Source organism: Falco rusticolus, chromosome W (genome assembly GCF_015220075.1).
Source record: "Falco rusticolus isolate bFalRus1 chromosome W, bFalRus1.pri, whole genome shotgun sequence".
NCBI classification, from domain to species: domain Eukaryota; kingdom Metazoa; phylum Chordata; class Aves; order Falconiformes; family Falconidae; genus Falco; species Falco rusticolus.
In genome coordinates, this window is record NC_051209.1 from 21,215,017 (window position 1) to 21,240,225 (window position 25,209).

Below are 25,209 nucleotides of genomic sequence, written 5' to 3' on the forward strand. Positions count from 1 at the left end.
AGAAAGTGGCACTTATGCAAGCTTATTATGAAAAAAACAACCACAAACCAAAACCGCACTGGGATTCCTGCAGTACTTTTTTAAACTTCAGAATTTCAAACATTTTATGCACCTTTAAGTAAAATATGATCCAGTGATAAAGTACAATAGTGAATTGCTGTGTTTTTCAGCCTGCTTTCAATGTTTTCTTTACCTTTGCACATAAATGGCTACTGAGAGTTAGAACTACACATTACTACCCACCTTCTAGGTTGGTATTGATTAAAAACTTAAGAAAGGGATCTTTGCCAAATCATTTCCTTTACTGGCTCATCCCCAGTGAGGTGTCTGCAAAACATTCCAATTACATTTTAGACACAGAGTCCATGTTCTGATATGGATGTGACAATCTATGGTTCATAATGATGGCATGAATGCATATTACTGGATGAAAGGAACATTTTTTGTGGACACTCAGAATGCCACTGAATATCAGAAATCTAGTCTGTCCTCTGAATAAAGTTCAATGTCTTTGCATATTTCAAGCTCCAGTGAAAAAAATGGATACTTTGTCTCAGTTTTCTGGCTTACTCCTGAAATACTAGTGAACTTGGTTCTGAATCCCACCATCCCACTGATAGCAAAAATCTCAGTAAATTCAGTAAGAAATTGGACTTTATACATTTTGTCTCCATTATGCTGAAATGTTTTAAGTATTGCCTACTCTCATGATTGGAACATTGACTTGATATTTCACTTATTTCTATAGCCAGATGTAAAAGAAAATGGACACCACAATTAATTCAGAGGTTTATCAGTCATTCAGAAGAGTTATTTATTTTTGTCATTTTGTGCACCACATGTATCAGCTTCCCTAGTAGTAAAGCAGGTTGGGGATGAAACTGGTTCTAAAGCAGGAGTCCTCAAACTTTTTAAACAGGGGGCTGGCGCGCGGATTAAGTGGCAGGAAGTCATCTGCAGCTGCTTGGTTTCCCCCCCCAACCCCCGGCGGGGTGTGTGTGGGTGTGTGTGTGTCTGTAAATACCAGGGGGCCGGATTGAGGACCCTGGGGGGCCGTATCCAGCCCGCGGGCCGTAGTTTGAGGACCCCTGTTCTAAAGCAAGCAGCCTCCCATTTCTCTTCTCTGTGATGGACATGAACCTGGAAGGCCACCACATGAGAATGAGGGTCCTAGATGCCAACCACAAGGTCCAGAGGTGAGGTCCAAGATCCATTTCCATCTCCTTCCACCTTTGTTTGGTTGCCAAAATCAGTACATGAGGTAAACAAGCCTTTTAGTCTAGCCACATTCCTAACTGCCAGTTCTGCCACAACTCAAGAGCTGCTATAAATCAAGAACCTCTGCCCCTGTACCAGAATGAGTGTATGTTGGATGCTGTGAGAGACCATATCTCAAACTGACTGTCTCAAAGCTTGTTAGCTGAGCTCCTGCAAGACTTAACTCCAGTTGTGAACAGATAAGGAGCCAACAGCTTCCTGATATCAGTTTTTGGCCAGGGTCAAGGAAAGGCCACACTGCTGTGAGGACTATGCCTAGACATGGACTCCTACTGACACAGTAATCACATGTGCCCCATGGAGGAATGCGGTACGTGCCATTATCTGGGAAATGACTCCCCTGAACACCCTATAAAAGACTGTGCCACCAAACAATAAGTGGCAATCCAGAGACCCCCACCACTGACGTGAATGGAGACTACGGACCAACGGGACACTGCTGGATCCATGGTGGTGAGTATCTCTTGCAACTCTATCCCAACTGCTTGCTAGATTTCCTTCTTTCCTATCTTTCCCTCTCTTTCCTATCGCTATTTTCTCACCACAACATGTGAATGTTTTGTTTATATAAGCACACAATAAACTTCCTTAATTAGCAGCATTTGACCTTGTTTGTGTCTTAATCTCACTCTGGGTATAACAACAAATCTTCCCAGCTTGAGTCTTCCAGGACCGGAACAGATGCAAATCATTGTGAGGATATGGCTATTTATCACTGTTCCACAGATGGTATTTTCAGTTTGGGCTGAGCTCTATCAATCCCAGCAATGCTAGTTTTTGAACATTATGCAAAAACTTCCATGTAGAAACAAGGTATAATTTCCTTGTAGCTGTAGGTATCAATTTAAAACCTTGAAGACTTCATTGACCTTCTGCTGCATGTGAGTCTCTACTGAAAAAGGGATGACTTACTAGGTGGAGTTGGCAGTCAGGTATTTTCTGTACTATTTACTAGCTATTTGAAGACTGTACTTTTGGCTAACTCCTGTGAAAACTTCTACCTGCACATGTCTGTTGGATGAGTGACCATAAGGGATCTTCTGGAATTGTGACTTTGTAAGTGCTTTTTTTGAGTTTTCTATGATGTGAGCTCTGAGGAGCTCTGATGATTTTGAGAGGTCCCTTCCGATCTCAACAACTCTGTGAAATACTTTTTGTAAGTTGCAGCTACAACCAGAGCAGTCAGTCATTGCCCTCTGTCTTCTCAGTTTCTACAGCTCTCCTGGACAGCCTTATCAGTTAACTGATGTCAGGTTCTTTCCATCTGGGAAAAACAGGCTACCTAGAGCTTTGATTAAAGGAGTCATTGGATACAGTATCTGTAGAGAAGAGTTTCAGGAACTAGGTCTGCCCAATTTCTAGTCTCAGAACTGATGGAAAAAATCATGACATGGATAAAGAAGAGCATGGGCACTCCCTGTAAAAGCTAAATTCATAAAGAAGTCTTCCCTTGAAAGCATTCCCATTTGTGCAGTCATCGGGCAGTTCTTTAAGGCAGTTGGATGGCAGTTGTACTTTATTTTGTTTTTCTCCCCAGTTAAAAAAAAATAATCATTTGATGTTACATGTGCTCCTAGGGTCTCCCTCTCCAGGGTCATGGTAGTAATAATACTGGCTTTAGGAAAGGAGGAAATTTACTTTCCTCTTCCTGGCTGATTTTTTTTATTATTATCAGGGTTATGTACAGAAAGAAGTCTGTGGAGAAGGCATGGGGAGATGATGCCTTCAGTGATTTGGATTTGGGATAAACAAACACAGACACATGGTGACAGGCATATCAATCTGAGAACAGGTTCTGTCAGCTGTAAAGACTGATTTCAGAGGATTATTAGCTGAAAATTGAAACTGTGCAGTAGGAAACTAATGGCATCACAGTAAATCTTTGGTTTCCTTGGGGGACCTTTTGAGAGTTCTGGTCTCATATCCATCCATGTTCAAGTGACCAGTTCAGTGAACAGGTTCTTGCAAAGTCTGATGATATTGTTTCTACTTGGCTTTCCATCCTTGCTGTTTCTCCCACAATGACATAGAAATATTGAGTATTGGCAGGGATAGCTTTTATACCTGACTAATTCACAACTGGAATTTTATATTTTACTGCTCAAAGGGGAGTGCAAACTTTTAGCAAACTCAACTGGGGAATTTGCTTTGCAGTGAACCATCTCCTACCCTGAACTGCAATGAAAATACCACTTTGGCTGATAGAGAAGAAACTCATTTGCAGTTTTGTTCCTTCCTGTGTGTTTTATTTTGCAATGTAGATGTAATCCAGCCCCTAGTTAAATACACATGCAAACGTACAATTATTTGGGGTATGAAAAAACTTTTGTTAAACAAAACAAAGTGCTTCTTGGTTCATTTAAAAATAATCATGGTGCTTGATTTACATATGCTTTGGAACATCCTCAGAATATCTGTTCCAAATCTAGGATTCCAGCTACTGCATCTGAGACAGTCAGGTTAAAAACTGTAATACCAGAAGTATAAATTCTAAAGCTTTTCAAATTCCTGGGATTCCAAAAACTTGCATACTTTTATAACTTAGCTTTTGCATGGTCAGGCCCTGAATGCCTTCCTTGCCCACTGACTTGAAAGAGATGAATGCCCTTACTATATTAGCAGAACAGAGAGCTGAAGGAATTCAGAGCAACCCTGGAGAACCATTACAAATTAAGTCATTAATTTGCTTCACCTCTGGAGATTAAAATAATTTTTTTCAGTTAGAGTCCTTCCTACTACAGCTACCATTTCAAAACTACACTATTACAAGGCATGGCCACCTCTTTGTTCTATTGTTTTGAAGTCAGTGTAGAAAAGGGGTATGCACTTACTAGCTTTCTAAAACAGGTATTTGAGTGCAAAGCCATGATACAAGTTACCCTTGACCTGGCTGTAGATTGAAACAGGATGATTAAAGAGTTGATTGTGCCCTATAAAGCCCCATGACCACTGTATTCCCCAGTGTCCATTCAGGTTTGCCAACTTTCAAGGTGCCCAATGCTAATGTGGCTAGAAAAGGAAGGTTGAAGGATGTGTGAAGTTTCAGGATCTCAGCGGAATATCAAAACTGTCAGTTTTGTTGCATTTTTAAATTCTTCCTTTGAGTTAAAGTTTAAACATGCTGCATATACTATTTTTTTTATACACCATGTATTAATGCTATATATATAATGAATGAATTGGAAAGCTGATGAAATGTGTCAAGGAGAACTGAAGCCTCTGAAGTACTGGCACATTACTGACACTGGCAAATACTGTTACTGGCAAATAAAGTAGTTTCACTGGAAATATACCTTTCACATACACCTTCCACACTTTTGTCTGACCTTTTCTATATGACCCTGCCTATATGACTTTTTCTAATTATATTTGTTCGTGCTATCCTGTAATTGTTACTATCACCTTTGTGTAGATCATTTCCTGTAGGGGTTTGTAAAGCTGCTCCCAGTCCAAATCTAAACACCCCAAAACTGATAGAGTAGAAGTATTCATAGAACAAATGAACTGTTTGCTCTCTCAGACGAACAGTGGCTTCTCTTGTTTTTACATGGTACTTGACAGCATTGTGACAATTCTTGAAAAATCATTATCTTAATGATTAATCAGGCTAACATGGAAAAAACTCAACTCACTATTATATCTTTAACAGTTCAAGGGAAGCGATCTTCCCTGTTACTGTTGGAAGAAAATGAAAATAACTAGTTAAAGGTTAATGAGATAAATAACTTGCTTTTGATCAGTCCTTTCTTACACAGTATCATGAAATAGCAGAACTTCTTGCTTAACTCAGTAAGATTTAGCATATTTGTTTAAAAAAATTCAAATGGAGCTGATTTTAAGGCAACTTAAACTGATATGTATTAGGAAAAGTGCCAGAACTGAGAGCTAAATTGAATAAAACCTGATGGGAATCAGAAAATTATCTAAAATCTTAGTATTTCGAAAGGAAGCAGAAAGATAGTCCTAAAAATTGAAGTTTGTCAATAATGCCCCAGCCTTTGCCACTGAATCTTCATCCTTCATCTTTTAGGCCTTGTCAGTTCTTCGTTTCTCAGCTAATACTGCTGAAAACCAGTTACTGTCAGTCCTGAAGATGGCTGGATTACATTTTTAAAACATCTCAAAAGGTCTTTCTTTTTATTAACTCAAAAGACATGTATATGAATGGTTTTGTATATGAATTCAATATTTTGTATGAAAATGTAGGCGCTCTCTCTATTTTAACCACAATATAAATCAGCACAGAAAACAATGTAGGTTTTGGCATCTGTATCATGTTAGTTTTGAATGATGAATACATACCAAGTTTAGGAATTACAAAAGCTGCTTGTGTGGTATGTTACAGTTTTTCCAGTGTATCTACAAGTACTTGAGCTGTCCATGTCCTAAATTCTCTGTTATGCTCCTTGGCATAGCCCATTGGGATTTCCCACTAAGCACAAGGAATCTTCCCTTGAGATTCATCTGCCCAGGAGTGTACCACAAAATGATAAAAATGGACAGCTATAGGGAACAATGAGACATCATCTTATCCAGAACTGTTCTGAAACAGAATCAGATATCCTTGCATGTACTTGACAGATATATTTTTCTGAACTGTTCTCCAAGTTATCCAAGAGATACCACAGAATACTGAAGTAGCCTATTCCAGTTTTTCAACACCTTTTGATTAGAATATTTTCCTTAATATCCAACCAAAAAGTTTTCTGTACTTACAGTAAGATTTCTTCTTGATCTTTCTTCTGTTTGCATGAGAAACAGTTTTTCATTATTATATTTACAGTCTTTTATATATCAGAGGGCTACAATCATGCCTTTCTTGGTCTTCTTTCTTCTAAAGAAAACAAAATCCTCAACTTCCTTTGTAACTTTTTTTTTTTTAACACTCTATACTATTCTGGATTCTCCCAGGTAATCTACATCTTTTCAAAAAAGTATTTTTTAAAACTGGATGCAGAATACAATCACAGGCCTCTCAGTCCCGTTAAAGAAGGTAGATCAGCCATCATTCAGCTGTGTTGCTTTGGATGTACTGCTTTCTGTATTTAGTTTAGTTTATCTTATGTTCCCTTAGATGTGTTTCTCCCTATCCTTGGTTCAGACCTATTTTAGTTTAATACTGAGTACAACTGTAAAATGCTGTCTAGTTTTACTGATTAGTTAAATATAAGAGCTTCTCTTGTGTAGAAATACTTCTTAAAGATCAAATTAATCACACTACTGATGTAGTCTAGCTAGATAATTTCTAATAAAGGTAGGATATGATATATAAAAGCAAGTGAAAACGTTCTCCATTCATTTTGTAACACTTCTCACATAGGTTCTCCCATTTACTTGAGCGTGGGTTTTTTTCTTTGGATCAAATTCAGGTATCTTTGGAAGGCTGACATGACATTTTTAACAGTCATTACACGTGTTAAAAAGGGTTCATAGCTGATAAGAAACTGAGAAATTTGTTAAGGATTTTTGGCACAATCCTATTAGAGCACACACAAAAAAAATCACTTAATCCAGTATCTTACCTCCAGCACTATCCATGTGCAAAATCTTGAGAAGAATCTACAAGAAAACCATGATATAAAGAATTATGGTACAATACGCCCAAAGGGAAATTGCTTATTCATTGAAGAATGAGATCCCAAATTTTGGGTGGTCTATAACAGACCCCCACGAGGGTATCTGCTTTGTTTGCTCTCACTCTGATTCTTACCGATAAACACTCAATCCTATTGTCACCATGTCGTGGTTTAACCCTGGCTGGTAATTAAGTACCACGCAGCTGCTCACTCAGAGGGATGGGGAGGAGAGTTGGAAAGGAATGTAAAACTCGAGGGTTGAGATAAGAACAATTTAATAATTGAAATAGAATGAAAATGAAAGAACAATAATAACAACAATTACAATAACAATTATAATGAAAAGGGGGAGGTAAAGAATAACATCCAGAGGGAAAGGAAGAAAGAAACACATGGTGCACAATGCAACTGCTCACCACCTGCTCACCGATGCTCAGACAATCCCCCAGAAATGATCTGCCTGCCCCAGCCAACCCCCCAGGTTTATATACCAAGCATGATGCTCCATGGTATGGAATACCTCTTTGGCTAGTTTGAGTCAACTGATCTGGCTGTGTCCCCTCCCAATTCCTTGTGCCCCTCCAGCCTTTTTCACTAACACGACCCAAGGAACTGAAAAGTCTCACATCAAAGCCAAAACACAGCACCATACTAGCTCCTAAGGAGATAATGAACTCCATCCCAGCTGAAACCAGGACATACCATCATTCAGCTCTAGGCAGTCAAAACACTCCCTGACATACAGAGCTACCCTGCAGCGAATGAAGAGACGGGACGCAGCTTGATGCAAGCAAGTTGTCCATTTATTAGTGATTTTCTTACAATTATATACGTTTCTATCTTCTACATATTACACACTGATTGGTTAAATCTTAAGCATAAAAAACACTGATTGGTTGACATTTAAGGCACACCGTTAAAACAATAGAAACTGATTAATTTACCTTGTCATAGCAACAATTTCTATTCTAAGATTAGGGGGGTTCTTCCTACGTGACTTTCTTAATTAATAAAATTCCTTATCGGCACTATCCATTCCCTTATCTGGCTACTTGTTCCTCTTTATCCATCTGGTTGCCATCTCAACTGCAACGGCTCAAGAGTCTGCAGTTAGCTTGCTCCTTTGTTCCCAGGCCTTGTGCCCTACAAGTTCTAACATGTCTCTATTCATCAGGCTAACAGTACTTGGACTCTTGTCCTTGAGGCCTTGTCCTGCACTACCCCACTGCCTCTCCTTCCTTGCCTATCCCTTCTGAAGAGTTTATAGCCATCCATTGCAGCACTCCATTCATGCGAGCTATCCCACCATGTTTCCGTGATGGTGACTATGTCATAGTCTTCCTGCTGCACAATGGCTTCCAGCTCCTCCTGCTTGTTGCCCATGCTTCAGGCATTGGCATACACTTCAGCTGTGCTATTGATCTCACCTCCAACACTACCATGCCTCCCCCGGGCTCATCTCTAGTGAGCCTGGTTTTATTCCCTCCCCCCTTTATTAGTTTAATAAACTAAACTAATTTCCACAAGTCAAGTCTGTTTTGCCCATGATGGCAATTGCTGAGTGATCTCCCTGCCCTTATCTCAACCCATGACTTTTTTGCTATATTTTCTCTCCCCTGTTCAGTTGACCAGGGGTAGTGATAGAGCAGCTTGGTGGGCACCTGATTTCTAGCTAGGGTCAAACCACCACAATTTATTGAAGTGTAGCTTTTGCATTTTTCAGTGTTCCTTCAGGTAGGGACATTTAAACTGAAAGTTCACATCAACAGGATGCTCAAAATTTGTACACACCTATTTATCAACAAAATCTGTATATGTAAGTCATGTTTCCTCGTGCCAGTATGCACATATTGAAACTTAGATCTGTCCAAGGTACATATTTAAATTTGACTTCCCCTTATAAGCCATATTACTTGTACTTACAAATGTTTACACAAAAGCTGTAAAAGTAAATTTGAAGTGGATTACATCCACTTATAGCCTCAGAAGAAAATTTTTCCCTAATGTATGCCTGATTCATGTAACAGGTTTCAATAATTCTTCCTGTTTGGCTTAGGAAGATAAAGCATGAGTTAATGGGTGGAACATAAAAAGTAAATCATAGATCTTCCATTCTGCTCCTTATTGTCTCACAAAATTTCTTTGTTGATCTGAGGCAAATAATTTCAAAAGGTGTTATACTCTTAAAATTGAACTTTATAAATAAAGCTTTTACAATTCAATTTTCATAAAAAGGGGTCAAGTCTGAGAAATGTTAGGGAACATTTGTCAGTGTAGTTTTCACTTAACTATATTGCTCCTAACAAACCACCTCATGAACTCTGTCCTGACAGCTTTGTCTTAGTTCCCCACTCGTTCTCTCCCCACATATTCCCACAACTCTAGCTTAATATTTCAACTGATTTTATGTTAAAATTTGAAATTTTCCTTTTCTTAGGCTGTGGCCTTTTTGCACTAACCACTAGCTGTTCAATGTTCTGCAGATCTAATCTGCAGCTCTTGGTGCCATTGAACAGGAGTATGTAGTGACCAAGCAGCTCTCTAAACAGAATGTTCATTAGCTGATAACAAGCAAAGATCTATTTCCCCTAGAATCTTTCCAGCCCTTACAGGGGAATGAGGCATGCCTAGTTTATTCATACATTTCCAGCAGCCTTCCCTATTTAAGGTAATGCTCATCTTGCATTTAAGCTTGGTTTTGAGCCCCTGGCTTTTGTCCTAGTGACTGAACTTACCCCTCCCAGCTGTGACTATAGTTCAGCATAGGTCTCAGCTGAGATGTGGTAACTGACAGTACCTAGAGTTTAACCAAACAGTTCTGCTTTCCTTCCCCACCATGCCCTCTCCACTCCTAGGAGGAAGCCTCTGGTATCTGATGAATGATAGGAATAGCTAACAGATACATGTGCTCAGGTGCAGCTCCTTATCTGCCTTTTGGTTTGCACAGAAGAGTTTTGTAGGGCAGCCAGATCCATCCCTGATCATTTGGCCTCCCACATCTCTTGTATTTCGGTTGGGGAGGAAGGCAGTCTGTAGCATACATTTAAGTGCTTACCAGTTTGAATTAAGGCATATTTTGACTCAACCCCAGTCTTTCACCTTGGCTTAACAGATGGAAAATAAACTTTTCACCCTTCATTCTTCCTCTACATGAATTTTCAAATCCTTTCACTTTTCAGGAGTCCTTTAATCTGGATTTGCAGGTATTGACTTTTCTTAACTGAAAGTGGGGGACGTGGAGACAAAATCATAAAAACTTAGTAGTTTTAGTATTATTAAACTCTTAATTATTAGCTGATATCTGACTATCAGGAGCCTTTCTTCTCCTTGTCTGCATTAGCCCCAGACAGCTGAGTAACTGACACATTCCTCAATGTTAGGAAAGTACGGCAACTTGATATTCATCATAGCCTCAGATTTCTGTTTATCATTACTCTACACTAGACCCTTAACAAATAAAAAGGAAAACAACCTGTGTTTACAGAGGCGATATGGTCTCCATTTTTGAAAGAGGTTAGATTTCCCACTTAGATGCTTAAACAAACAGGTTGCTCAATGTGATGAGCAGCCACGGAAAAAATACTCATAGATGTTATAGCATAAGCCTAAAACAATTAGATATTGAACACAAAGTTCTTTGGAAGATGAAGCCCTAAAATCCCAGTTTAACTCTATTTAAAGGATTAGCTCCATTCAGCATGTCTGAAACCCTATGCATACTACATAGAAAACTTAACTGAGGTACAGGTAAAAGCTATGAACTCCTGAAACTATTAATATAGTTGTTTATGTCCTGCTGTGGGCAGAGTGGCTGAACCATCACTTAGGTTTCACAAGCCAACTGATAACACAACCTTCCCATGCCAGTTATGAGGCTGAAGGTATGTCAGTGTAGAATCACTGAGGTTACTTCTCCCCTTTGTTATTCCCCTTTTTGACCCTCCTAAATTCAAAATTGGTTTAGAGCTAACAGGACTTACAATTGTGTAAACAAAGGACATTATATTAGCTTGCATAGCAGGTATGCTTGTTTATTCTGTCCAAGGAAGAGCTAGTAATAGCATTTTTATGACATCAGAGGTGAAGGAAGCCATTCCAACTAATTATTGTTTATAATGAAGTATAGGCAACTGATCTGTGTAATTGTTCTAAGAAGTCACAGTTTGCACAGTATGTTTAAACAACGTATGACTATTAAGGGCAACTTTGAGGATGGATTTTTAATTTATCAGTGTGAGTACTTTCCAGAGTTTATCAGAAGCAAGGCCCACAACAGTGAGGATACAGAAAATTTTCAGGCTTGTATGTACTTAGAGTCCAGCTGAGTTTGTAGGAGCAATGACGAACCCAGTCTAATGCCCAGTAATTTATGAACTGCATAAGAAAGAGTTAATGGCAGGCATTGCCGATTAAGATATCAGATTTCCACTCATATATACCTGTTTTCTAAAACTTTGTGCAAGAGACATTAGAACCTAAATAATATTTCTGATATGTTCTTTTGATTTTGTTCTACTTTATTCTCACGTGAGTATTTGCAATTTCTAATCAGTGATTTGATGAAACTATAATACATTGTAAGTATACAAACACTGAAAGCATAACTCTATGGCTAAAGGGGGAGTTAAATGTGGGGATTAAATGAAATAACAATGTTTCATGTGAAGAATGCTAAATGTCTGTCCAAAATCCACCATTTTTGTAAGTGAAGATTAAATTTTACAGGAATTCGGGAGCAGATTAAAATTAATTTAACCAGCCTTCTAAGAAACTGTATTTCTAAATTTCATTTTGTTTACTTAAATATTTTTACTAAGCCTTCATACTTTACATTAAACCTTACTGAGAACTTTAGCAGAAACTGGGCTATAAAGAAGGCAAATTAATAACAGCTCATTCCATTAAAATCGCAACTGTTTTCACCACATGTATTTGGTCAAACAATCACTGCATTTTTTCTCTAGCTTGCCTTCTGTTTATATATATGAATTGTTGAATTTTACATGTGTGCTGGGTAGTTAGTAGATAAGTCAATTCATGTTTAACTGGTAGTTGTGTTCATCATGTTACTAAACACAAGACTGCAACTTTATATAGGCTGGGGAAACATCAGGGCTATGGTGTGGAAAGGATGTCTGTTAGCTCTCTACTGCCTTGCATGCCATCTGTTTTGCAGACACAGTGCTACACTACTGTAATGCTGCTTTGCTATCCAATAATTAAAAACTAGATGTGCCTTTCACCTTCTGTACCCTATAAACTTCTCCTGCCTCCCTGCCCCATTACCCCGAGTCTAAGCCCAAACTACCTCCAGGTGATCCATTTTCTCCTCAGTGACTGCAGATCAGGAGCTGAACTCAACTCTCCTTAAGGCCTCCAGCCTTTCAACAATGCCCTTTGCTGGGAACACTACTACCATTTGCAGCTTCCTCTATATCCATTCAGCTCCTACAGCATGGGAAAGGTAAACAGTGAGGCCATGGTCATTTTATCATGCCAGCAAGCCACTGCCCTGGTCAACTGCTGACTATACTAGGGCTGTCCCTGGCCCAATTTAAATCCTTGCAAACCATCCTCGAAAATCAAGAGCTTTTCATCAATGAGAGGATTTTCCATGAGAAATTGACAATAAAAAGTAACCAACTGTATTTGCTAAAAAGGCGCCAACTCACTGAACTCGGTCCTTTTGCTTTAATGCTCATGTGAATTTGAGTCAGATCATGACAATCTGACTATCCTGTGTTATCCAGGATGTCAGGGTTGAGGCCTTTCTGGCTTTAATATCTATGAATCTACAATTCAACTCAACGTTTGTTATAATTAAATATCACACGTGTGGATTTGGCTTAATCTCAGGGAACATTTCTAGATAATATAGAAGTTTGATGTGTATGTGAGCTTCATCCCATATATATGAAACTGCAGATCAGCCGAGGTCATAGACACAATGCAGAGACTAGCAAACACTTCAGTCTGTCCTGCCTTATACTCTGCATGAGTCCTGGATTCTCCTGCTGCATATCCCAAAGGTGAACTCAACATGATCACTTCTAAGCAAATTTCATGCTGCAGATTTCCACTCATGTCAACCACCTACATGTCTTATTTCAAAATACTTGTGTGAAATTATCTGTTTTGTATAGATGCAAACTGAAACTGAAAGAAATGTTCATATGAAAATTTGTACCAAAATACCAAGATTTACTTAATCTAAAGCAGAGCATGATCCTATTCTCAAAAGTCAGCATATTGACCTTGACATTCAGATCATATATGAGAGTGGATGTCACCCTGTGCATAGAAATGTTTTCCTCATTGCTAATGATGGACAACGTATGCTTTTTCACTTCCTTTTCTGCCACACATCTAGACACATACATTTGTCAGCCTGAGAAGTTGTGTTTTAATCAAAGGATAAGTGGGGTTTTTTTGGGTATTGTCACACTTTCATTGTGTGGTAAATGTCCATGACAGGGGTTGTTGCCTTTTTATTGCAAGACAAATCAGCGATGTAGAATCTGTGTATGTGTTGGTGTAACTCATTTTATCTCTGTAAGTGTTCTTGCCCTTGAACACAATGCCATGCACATATTAACCTAAACATGACTGAACAGCTTTTAGAAAAAAATTTTACTTTTACAAAATGGACCTCATTTGGATATAGTAAATTAAAGACTACATGCATTTGCTGCTTGTCACATCTCCTCCCAGAAAATTTACATCAAACATCAACAACATAACATTTTTCCAAAGTATATTTGTATATTTAAAAATAGAGAAACAGAATCTTAACATGATTAACTAAACCTTACCTCCTACTCTAACTGTATCAAGGTAGGTGTAGAACTACTCTATTTTTCATAGGAGTGTCTGAGGTATAAAAAGGCTAAGAAATATTTCTTCTTTCCACGCTAATGAGGAACCTGTATCTCTTCTGTGCACTCGAGTGAAATCAAACAGAAATGCTGGCCTAGCCAACTAGAAAAATCAATTATTTACAGTGCTATATGCAAATATCTAGAATTGAATTTTTCATACCTGATTAGTGAGCTTAATTGCATTCATTTTTGAAAGCCTATGAACCTGAGCCCCAGTTTATATGGTATTTATACATAGAAATTAGATAAATAGCTTCATACTTAATGCCAAGAAAAATTTTTGTATGGCTCATGGATCTTTTACAGTAGGAACTTTATTTAAGTATCTGTGAGCATGCCTGCATCAGACTATTTGTTCACATTTACTGTTTCTGCACTACTTGATGTATTTTTCTTTGTGAATTTACATGCCAGTTGATGTGACTTTTCCTGTCTGCATTCAAAAAGGTTCCAGTTTGTGTTTTTCTGACTAATGTTTGCATATATGTATCTGCAATTCACAGCAGTCCTCCAGTGCTTTACCATTCTCTACTAACTTCCTGCTTATTTAACGATGTGCATCCCAATGATTCTTCTACTTTTCCATGCCTGGGGTGCTGTTTCAGCATCCAGGATTGTGGAGGACAAAGCTCACCGGTCTAGTTAGCAAAGCCCTTGATACTGACAGAGCTCCTCCTTGAAACCCAGGATTTCTTGTTGACACAAGAAGATGTTGAGTACATCTATGTAGAAATCTGTGGAGGACAAATGAATCTTGAGCCTCTGAACAACCAAAGGGATGTTCTGTTTCAGTGCAGAAGATATACAGTATGGCAGAACTGTACAGCAACAAACCACATAAGGAGGCATTTCTTGTCCAGTAAAATTTTGGAGGAGTTCACCTGTTACCGAAATCTCAGAATGAAGAACTTATTGACACCAATGTGATGCAGATAAGCAGACACTTCTTTATTGACGGCCGGGTGCATGAGCGAGTCCTCTCACAATCAACGCACACCACGTCTCAAAATTAGACACCATATATAGAACTTATTCATACATATTCATTAAGTATTCATGCATAACCATGATATTTCCCGAAAGTCATTAACACATTCTCCTCCTATATCAGATTCTGCGCAGTAGAGCTTAGAAAGGTCTAGAAATGGGTCTGGGGTACAATTTGGGTAGGTGGTATACGAGTCGGTGGTCGTGATCTCCCCCTGCCGGAATTACCTTTTACTAAAGTTCATGGTTTCTTGGCAGGTAACCACAAGCTGTTCCAGTCGACTCTCCCCAGTTTCCATTCATCTCATATTCTGACATTTCAATACACCTTCTATATACAGAAGACTGGTCAAATACAAAGAAACCTTTCAAACCCTAAAGTTATTACTTAAGTTTTAACAATGGTTCTAGCCCATTCTTCTAGCCGTGATACGGGATATACAGAGGATCTCATAGCAGCTTTTACTGTGCAACTATAAGTTTCATTAAAATATATTTCTTATCCTTCTATATTTCTATTCTATAAAATAATTTTATAAAATCAAATAATCAATCAAATAAAGTCAATCTTAACTTATTAGCAAATCCATAACACACCTGGTTCAGTATTGTTGTATATCTCTCCAATCTGCATTATCTTGTGAACAATCTCTTCTAATAATGTTAAACACAAAAATGTAACATCCAACATTGTAAGGGCTGCCTGCAGACATGCAGGTGCAATTACTGACCTGCTCCTATCCAATCCACTCTCCCCTTTCCTCAAACTCAAAGCCTGTGGCTACTTCATTGTTTGACTTCTAACCATGTCCCACTGCACAGTGTAAAGCCAGATGCTGGTGTCCACTAGTCCAGACTATGACTTCACACAACCAGTATCAGTATGTGTTACAGCACTCTCAAAACTAGCTGGCTGGCTACATTAAGGTCTTTTACCATCTCATACCAACATACCCTTCATGCCAGTCCCTCTGCTGCCTTCTTCTAGGCTCTCCTCATCCAGGGCTAGCTAGCAGGCTGACTCTCTCTCTCTTCATTGACTGCCCAACCTCTTCACAGAACCAGCCACAGCTGCACCTTATCTACATCAGCCAACCCACTGCCCCTGAAGCCAGTCCACAGCTGTATATTATCAATATTAATTAACCCAGCTTCATTCCTCTACAATTCCCCCCCCTTTTTTTTTTCTTTTTAATATTTCATACCTTATGTTTTTAACAATCATCACAACCTTTTTACAAATAAACTTTTCAAACAGTCTGGAAAACTTGACCCTGAACTCTTTTTTTCTTCTTAACATTTCATGCCTTATGTATTTAATAATCATCACAACTTTTTCACAAATAAAGTTTTCATACAGTCCAGACAATTTGTCCCTGAACTCATACACATATCCCTTCTTCCATTTTATCTTGGGCTTTTCAGCTTCTGGGAGCTGATCGCCTTTCTTCTCATCTGCTTTCTTAACATCTAAGATTTTGTTTTCTTCAGAGTGGGGTTCTGATGAACTTATAGTACCTCGTCCTTTCACCTCTTGGGACACACTGGACAGTAACCTGAATGAGCTTTCAACAGCAGCAGATCTAGAATACAGCACTAGTACATTACTCCGTCTTCCAACAAGCTTCTCAACATCCTTGTGGTTGTTCATTTCTTCTTTGACTGGAGACACCTTCAAGGAGCACATAAACACCGGCAAGAATACCACCAGGCTGAGCAGCAGCAGCAGCAACGGCGGAAGCCACTTGCAGCACTGCGCTGCTCCCGTGCCTTCCCCCAGCACAGCCATCACCGCTGTCTAGCCGGACCCGCTCTGGACCTGCCACCGCTGCCGGCTGCTGCCACATCTGGCCATGTACTCTGCCGCTATCGCCCGTTACCCTCAGTCTCTTAACTCCACGGCAGTCAGGCTTTTTTCTCTTTAATCCCAATGGCTCACCTTTACTGGTGTCTGATCCAGATCCCCAGGCTCTTCCCACCTATCTCAATGTGATCTGGATCACAGGCCATCCCCTCCTGTCTCTGCTTCGTTGGGCGCCGCTGTCACTGCTCAAAACTTCAAACATCCCCTGGCACAGCCATCACCGCTGTTGCCGCTCATTACACCCAGTCTCATAATCTGAAGGACCTCACAGGGGGCACCAATTGTCACAGCACTCTCAAAACTAGTCGGCTGCATCAAGGTCTTTTACCATCTCATACCAGTGCAATGATCCAGTCATGTATGTGAGTCATTGAGAATACTGCCTGCTCAGAGGTGAAATTTTCTATGCAGCACCTTCCTCTCTATCCCCAGCACCTTTCAGGGCAGACAGAGCTGCTGGTGATGGAACATGACCTTCTGCTTGAAAGTGAGGTTTTGAGCACACTGCTGAACTCATTGAGAGAGACTGGTAGAAAGCTAGACCCTCCCCAGATTTTTTATCTTTTTCAGTGGTTATAAAGATTACATGTTAGGTGATGGTAAGTGGATTTTGTTTGTTTGATAAGAATGTTTTTTTAACAACTGATTTGATTTTTGTAAGACAAAGTACCCCAGGCTGAGAGCACAATGAATGGCTCATAAAAGCATTTGCTTTCATGCACATCAGCAAAATACAGTGTATACAGTGGTCTCTCCTATCAAAGCAATATATTTAAGATACACCATTCTGTGAAAAGTAATTCTCTTTTCCATTAAGCATAATTCCCATGCTTAAAAGATTTGATGAAAAAAGTCTATTTTCACATTCCATGTAGGAACACAAATCCTCTCTGAATTTGTTGACCTTGCCAGTTGTCATCTGGGGAGGAACACCTCTTGTTCTTTGCCTCCATGAGAAAAACTTTCCTTTGTTCTCATAAAGTAGAATTCACTAAAACTAGAGTGAGCGAGCGAGCAAGCATGCACAAGGGAGGTAATGCTCAAAGTCATCCACTTAAGCACTCTCCTGTTCAGTCCCTTAAATGCACACTCTACTGTCAACATGTAGCTTCTCAGGATAAACTAATACACCTTACTGTGCAGGACTCTTGCTTAAAGGCTTTCAGGGGCAAGGGGAACAGCAGGTATGCTTTTTTTCCCCCAAACAATAGCAATGATCTAAACACTGTGAGCATCCCCCGTGGTTTTTGGATCAATGTCCTAGATTTTTCTACACATACGTGAGTTTGTGACTGGTGTTGGAGAAGCTGCCATGCTAAGCAACCAGGCCATCAAAAAAAGAGAGAGAAACATCTCTTTAACCACATTTCTTTAGAACATTTCATCCTGGTGCAGCAGGCAAAGTGTGGGTGCATGGGTGCCATTAATACATTAGTATCACATGGGAACAAACAGGTAAAGCCACCAAGAATCTCCTATGCCTTCTATGTTTTATGATCCATGCTGCTGCACTGCTGCTATAGCCATAAGACTGGCATGGCAGAGATCCTAAGAACGGAGATCTTCATAGTACTTATATTTTTGTAGTCTTCGCTAAGCATGATAGATCTGCAGCACAGTGCTTTCCCAGCATGTCCTGCCTTTTCCCTGTGCTCAGAAAAATAAATTATTTCAGAAATAGGTCATTCCTGTTTAGGATTCTTGTCTTCTTCCTGGTGCCATCACCTCATTTGAGCTGCTAAATGACCCATCAAAATGGTGTGTGCTTTCTATAGCTAGATCCATTCAGTGTGATCTCAGTCTTTTTTGTACTAGAGACTCCTAGAGGCATGAGACAGAAGAGTTGCCTTCATTCTAGCTGACAGCAACTTGAAAATGCTTTGGTACGCCAAAAAGAGATGAACCAGTGGAAATGTGTAGTTTGACCACAAGTCTTGCAATTCTGGCTGATTCCAGCTGGCTCTGCTATGTAATCACAGCACACCACAAGAGAGGATCCAGAACACAGACAGCTAGCTCACCATCTGGAAGCACCACCATAGGATTCCTGCTCAGAATGCTGTGCTTACTTTGAAATAGACCCCTGCTGTCTCTATACCATTGTTGTAGAAATTAAGTATGAAACAGCTGGCCATGTGGACACAGTTATTGCAGAATATAATTTCTGCAGTAGGATAGGAAAAAAGGTCACTGAAAATGTCCATGTGAAATGAGTTCTCCATATGCACATGACTTTGTCAGCTTGTAACATCTGTTTTGGAGGTGGAGCTCAATTGCTTTCATTGTGGTCTCTTGCCTCACTAGTAAATGTCAGCAGCAATGTCAAGAAAAAATCATGCACTGGTTACAGGGATAATAATGGAAGATAATGATAATATGTTAAACTTTTTAATGAGTGTGCATTCAAATGTCATTACAGAGAACTGTTGCTCAGGACAAACTAGTTCTTCATGTCTGAGCTCCCCAAGACATGTTTAAGAAATTAAAGTTAGCCAGCTTGTCAAGATAAAGTGAGTTATAAAATAAAACATTTTTTCCATTGGACATTTTCAAGTAGTTTAGAGAAGAGCTTGTTTCAACTCTGTGCTCTAAAGGAAAAGTCAAAGTACAGTAGGAAGGAGAAAATGCTGAACTCCTTAGAAGAGTGACTTAACCCCAAAGAATGCCTAAGTATGAGGAAACTGAAGCAGGCAAATATATACAGATGGCTTATTGTTTGTCTGGATCTGAATAACACTTATGCTAACCGAAGTAAAGCTTAATAGATTTGGATCTTTTTCAAGGCCTGTGTCTGTCTGCTTCCACCATCATGCGTCCCTGAAGCCATGAACTATAAGTCAGACTGCCCATGAAAGGAAACTGTGAAGGGTTATGCCAAGACCCTTGAGAGTCTGTGGCTGCTATACTAATCACAGTGTCTAAACTCAAGGACCACAGGTTTTCAGTTATCAGAAACGGGTGATTAGGCACCAAAATCAGAGAAAGGAACAGAATGATCATTTTACTGTTCTCAGCGATCTCAGATTTGCATTACCTGAGATAGAGAGCTTCTGGTTGCACAATAAGGTAATAGCTTTCAATCAGTACTCAGTAAATCTCTGCCTGAAGAGAAGGAGCTGGATCTAGAGTTGATTTAGATCAGTACTCCTACAAACAGACAGGCTTGCCTAATTGCTATAGAATGCATTTCAAATACTCATTAATGAACACAGCAGATTTAAGAAACAGCTATACATTGAAGTTTGTGCACCATAAGTGGTGCCTGGATGATTTGCATGTACTCCCATTAGATATAAAAGTAACTATTTCTCCAGCCTGTTTTTTAGTCCAGTTTCTTAACCATCTATAATGTCTTTCTGACAGTTCATCTGACACTCCACTAATAGCTTTTGAATGTGTTGGTTGATTTCAAGCACATTTCATAAAGGGGTTCCTCTTCATTTCCTGAAAATCAATTGATTAGTGCCACCACCACCAAGAGAAAGGTTGCAGGGCAATACCTGTTTGGATTAGAACACATTACAGCAGGCATGAATTTCTGCATAAGCAGGCATTAGAGAAGGTGGGAAAGAGAGGAAGTACTGGGGAAAATGAATGAGATGCTTTAAGGTAAATATGAGAGCAGTGATTTTGTGAAAGGGTCAGAGAGTCAGGGTTATTAAAAGGGTAGCATAGCGTACTGCATAATGTAACTGGCATTCATTAGTTCTGCTCATGAAACAATTCTTAAAAGCTGAAAGCAACATAGACATGTTTAGATTAACTTCTATATTTTCTGCTGATTGTAAATGTTCTATGTTGCACTTTATACAAAGCAAGCCTCCTGGACAACTTAAGCTTTTTCAATTAGAGCAATATACCATCTCTCTCTATTAGAACTGTGGGAATATGTCCAGCAGACAGGAAATAATATTGATGCTAACAAAAATAACAGCTGTAAATTTGATCTAAGTTTGATCGTTATCTCAAAGTCTTCAAGCACCATGTTGGGTGCCAAAAAGGACTGTTATGGTTTAACCCCAGCTGGCAACTAAGCACCACACAGCTGCTTGCTCAATCACCTCACAGTGGGCTGGGGGAGAGAATCGGAAGAATAAAAGTGAGAAAACTCATGGGTTGAGATAAAGACAGTTTAATAGATAAAGTAAAAGCCACGTGTACAAGCAAAGCTAAATAAGGAATTCATTCACTACTTCCCCTCAGCAAGTAGGTGTTCAACCATCTCCAGGAAAGCAGGGCTCCATCATGCATAACGGTTACTTTGGAAGACAAACACCATCGCTCTGAATATCCCCTCCTTCTTTCTTCTTCCCCCAGCTTTATATGCTGAGCATGACGTCATATGGTATGGAATATCCCTTTGGTCAGTTGGGCTCAGCTGTCCCAGCTGTGTCCCCTCCCAGCTTCCTGTGCACTCCCAGCCTATTCACTGGTGGGGTGGAGTGAGAAGCAGAAAAGGCCTTGACTCTCTGTAAGCACTGCTCAGCAATAACTAAAACATCCCTGTGTTATCAACACAGGTTTCAGCACAAATCCAAACCAGAGCCCCATGCTTACTACTATGAAGAAAATTAACTCTACCCCAGCCAAAACCAGCACAAATGGTTAGCGCTTCAGCTTGATTAAGGGTAGCACAGTCAGCATCAACTTTCTGTTTCATAGTCTGCTGTCCTGACTATCATTCTCCTTCTACTCATGTGGAAGTGAGAAGTATTTTAAAATTGTAAAATTATGTGAGAAACAAACACCTCCAAAATTCCTCCTGGAATGGCTAGACAGATTTCTTATGACACAAGGTGCTGGCAAAATCAAGATACGTTGCTTCATGTCCACATACTCTTGTGAAAGCTCTAAATCTGGCTTAAAAACAAGTATTTTTTATCTGAGAAAAGCATCCTTTATCAGTCAGGCTTTGCATCTTTCTTTGTATTCTGCTCTGGCTCTCTTAATGAAATTGCAGGAGGGGTTCTCACCATACTGAGTAGGAGGAGAAGGAAACTGCAGGAGATTTTGCAGGTCATAGAGATATTCCAGCAATGCATATCAAGTCAGCAGTAGTCCTACAGTATTCCAATCACCAAATACAACTCTTTGGAGATGTGCTGAGTCACAAACGAGTTGGAGCAGTAGGAAGCTGACAGTGATCTGCCCTGGGACAGAGTTACAGTTGTGGTCATTGCCAGGCTCATACTATAGCTGTTAACAGTGTTGAAGTATCTCTCTCAGGAGAGTTCTAAAAGGTATATATAACCTGCAATTTTTATTTTGTTGTTCTTTGTGTTAGGTGTACTATGTACCATGCAACCTTCACCTAGACCCATTGTGTTTTAGCATAGGAAAAAAGTTCAGAGAGACAATTTTTTAATTGTGTCATGTCACGGCCCACTTTCAAAACTTGACTATGTAATAGGCTCTAATTTGCCTTTCAAAAGTACCCAAGGCACAGGAATATCTGACAGAAATATTCTGGAAATCCATTATAGAAAATGCTATTTTTTCACAGACACAATTCCATTAATTCAAATAAGAATCCAACATTAATATAGGCATTATGGTTTGTTTTTATACATGAACCCTTTACTTCAGGACACAAAATAATCACAAATACAGATTGGGAAAAAATTCTCCTCTGGAAAGGCTTTAGCTGATGAGATTTTCCTCATCTTTCTTTAAACTATCTGATCACTGCAGAACACAGGGTAAATGCTATGAATTAAAAAGATCCCTCAAAAAATCTGATCTCTTTTTCATTATTATTATTCCTCTGAGTAATGCATATATTTCTCACCAGAGATGATAAAAATAATCATGTCCCTCATCAGGAAGTCAGCCTCCATGGTTTCCTTTCCCAGCTATAGCTATAGAATTTCTTTGATATTAAACCAACATCCACATCCAGGCTTAAAAATGAAACCTTGTTTCAAGTCAATTGAGTGACCTTATTGACTTCATAGTAATTATTCTTACTGCCTTATACAAGGGAAGAAGTGAAACCTCAGACAAATTAACCTTCCTTAGTTTTGTCTTTGATGCTGAATGCCAGTGGTCAGACAGTTTGGCTGGCATGTTTTCCTCAGTTTTAAAAATGCAAAATATCACCTTCTTTAGAAGTCCCCCTCCTCATCTGAAGATTTCCTCAAACTGTTGCAGATTATCTTAAGGTTTACTGAATCTTTCTATATTTTGTGTTTGTGAAACAGCTATAGGAGCATCTTGATTTTAAGGAGTTAACCTCCATGTTAGAATTATGTTAGCACTTATTAACCAATGACATATGAGTTGCTGTGCTGCTTGTTATCCGAGACTGTGTTACTTGAAGTCCCTATTCTGTAGACCAGAGGTCCTCAAACTACAGCCCGTGGGCCAGATACAGCCCCCCAGGGTCCTCAATCCGGCCCCCGGTATTTACAGACACACACACCCCCCCGCCGGGGTTTGGGGGGGGGAAACCAAGCAGCTGCAGATAACTTCCTGCCACTTCATCCACGCGCCAGCCCCCTGTTTAAAAAGTTTGAGGACCCCTGCTATAGACCATAATAACCTTACTCTCTAGACCATAACCAGAGTACCTAGGTTCTATTGTGTATAGGATGAGTTATTGGACAGCTTGGCAAGGCTGATATCCAGCCTTCCAACTTGGCAACAAAACTTACTTTTAAGGTGTCCTGAAGTGAACTACCTTCATTATAATACTAAAAACCACGCCCACAGGTCAAGAAGACCCTTGCCCAGGTGAAGACCCTTCCCCTGTACAAACGTAGTAACAGAAGAGGATGACACAGCAGATATTATAATTATATGCAAATTTCTAACCAATCATTGTAACTGGGAGTGTATGACCTTGTAATTTTTGTGTATAAATGTAATGGTGAAATTTACACAGGTGTGCTTGATCTGTGGAGATGACACCAAGCACCCAGTGCTGCAATAAAGGAGTGCCTGCTTCTTAATACTACATTGGTGTTAAGAGGTTTGATTCCCGATTTTGGTGACAAAACTAGCTGGTAGAGTGAATTTTCAATGTTTTAAATCACTGTTACTGCAAAAGTGAGAAAGAAAAGCAGGTATTTGAAAATGCCTTTTAAACAATGTTATAATGGATCTGTTCTCATAAGTGAATGAATTAGGATATAGAACTGGTCTGAAAAATTCCTTATGGGTTTATAAGTTGCAGCAAGTCTCTAGGGAGTTTGATTCTGAGCTATAAACCTGCTAAAGTACACAGACCTATGCAATGTAGACAATGTTTGGGAGCTGATAACTTTCCACAACAAAGACACCTCTGATACTGAAAACTAGACCTCTCTTTTTCTGTTTCCTGTGTTAAATCACACTTAGCGTAGGCTTAAATGTAAGGTAATAATGATAATGTTAGGAAGAAGGAAAATTCCAGGTAGTAGTAGAAAAACAAAAATAAGTGTAGTAGTTCTCAATTTAACAAACTTAAGATGGCTTCTTCATTGTTTCCTTTGATTTGCAAACTCCTGTATAAAATATTTAATGTTCATTAGTGTTTTGCAAAAATATTTATCCTTCCCTTTCCTTGTCCTTTTCCTGTTTATTTCAATGCCAAATGAAAAATGATGACTCCAACTTACACTACCATTCAAAATTGTTATTGTGGAATGGGCCTAGGACAGCACACTTGATCATCCACTCGGTGCATGGATTTATATTGGCTAGCTTCAGGCCAACAGAAATGATAAATGTTGAACCCAGCTTTGATTCCTTCCATCAGTATAGACCTTCAGCTGTTCCCCTCTCCTGCTCCCTCTCATACCCTCCCCATATTTAGTGATCCATATGCATGAAATCTCTGAACCCCAAATATCTTTCAGACCCCTCCACCCCTCTGTCAAATGTAGTTGAAATTAGCCAGCTGATTCAAAACTTGCCACTAATGGACAAACTATTGGAGTGCATAAGTCCATTCCTTTAGTAAACCAGGCAAGCACAGGGGAAGGCATTATGGGACCCTTAATTACAGAAACCCTTCCTTCAAGTTTTACCTTGCTACAAAACTCTTGGTTTAAAAATTGAGTGTTTTTCAGTAAAAAATGGTGAAGGTAATTTTACTTAATACATTTCCCTTGCCTTTAAGTAATTTCTTTGTTGCATGCTTGAAAACAGCTATTCAAAAGAAAAAGGGCTATTTTCCTTGCAGAAAATACTGTTTTTTCGAAGAGGGTCCCCCGTGGAGAGTCGGCCAAGTCATGACAATCACACCAATATGGCTACATGCCATGCTCCCTTTATTAAACAAACAGGTCATATTTATAACTTAAACCGACCGCTCACCCGACTTTACACACAGGTGATTAGATAAAAGTCTCTGGTCACGTGGGCGTCCGTGTCACTGATTGGTGAGCATGCTGCAGGTGTCTTATCAGAGTGTGCCGATGAGAGTGTGTTGATTTCGCGGTTCCCAGGACTTGCTCTGCACCTGGCTTCTTGTTTGTGCATAGCTTGTTTTCCTTCTCCCACTGCTTGTTCCCAGGACAATTTAAAGTTGCTCTGCAGCTTCAACTAACAGGCCTGGGTTGCCCAACCCAGACAATGGTAACATATGTCCTTGGTCCTTTAAAAATCCCTCTACATTTTTTTAAAAAGACTGACAGAAAAGAAT

General features: G+C 39.4%; 1 long non-coding RNA gene across 1 annotated transcript; it reads left to right on the forward strand.

The window, feature by feature from the left end:
• The first annotated feature begins 1,470 nt into the window (after positions 1 to 1,470).
• On the forward strand, positions 1,471 to 23,538 carry LOC119140686. Its single transcript, XR_005101685.1, has 2 exons — positions 1,471 to 1,731; positions 23,295 to 23,538. It is a non-coding gene; the product is annotated as an uncharacterized LOC119140686 (long non-coding RNA).
• Positions 23,539 to 25,209: the final 1,671 nt, after the last annotated feature.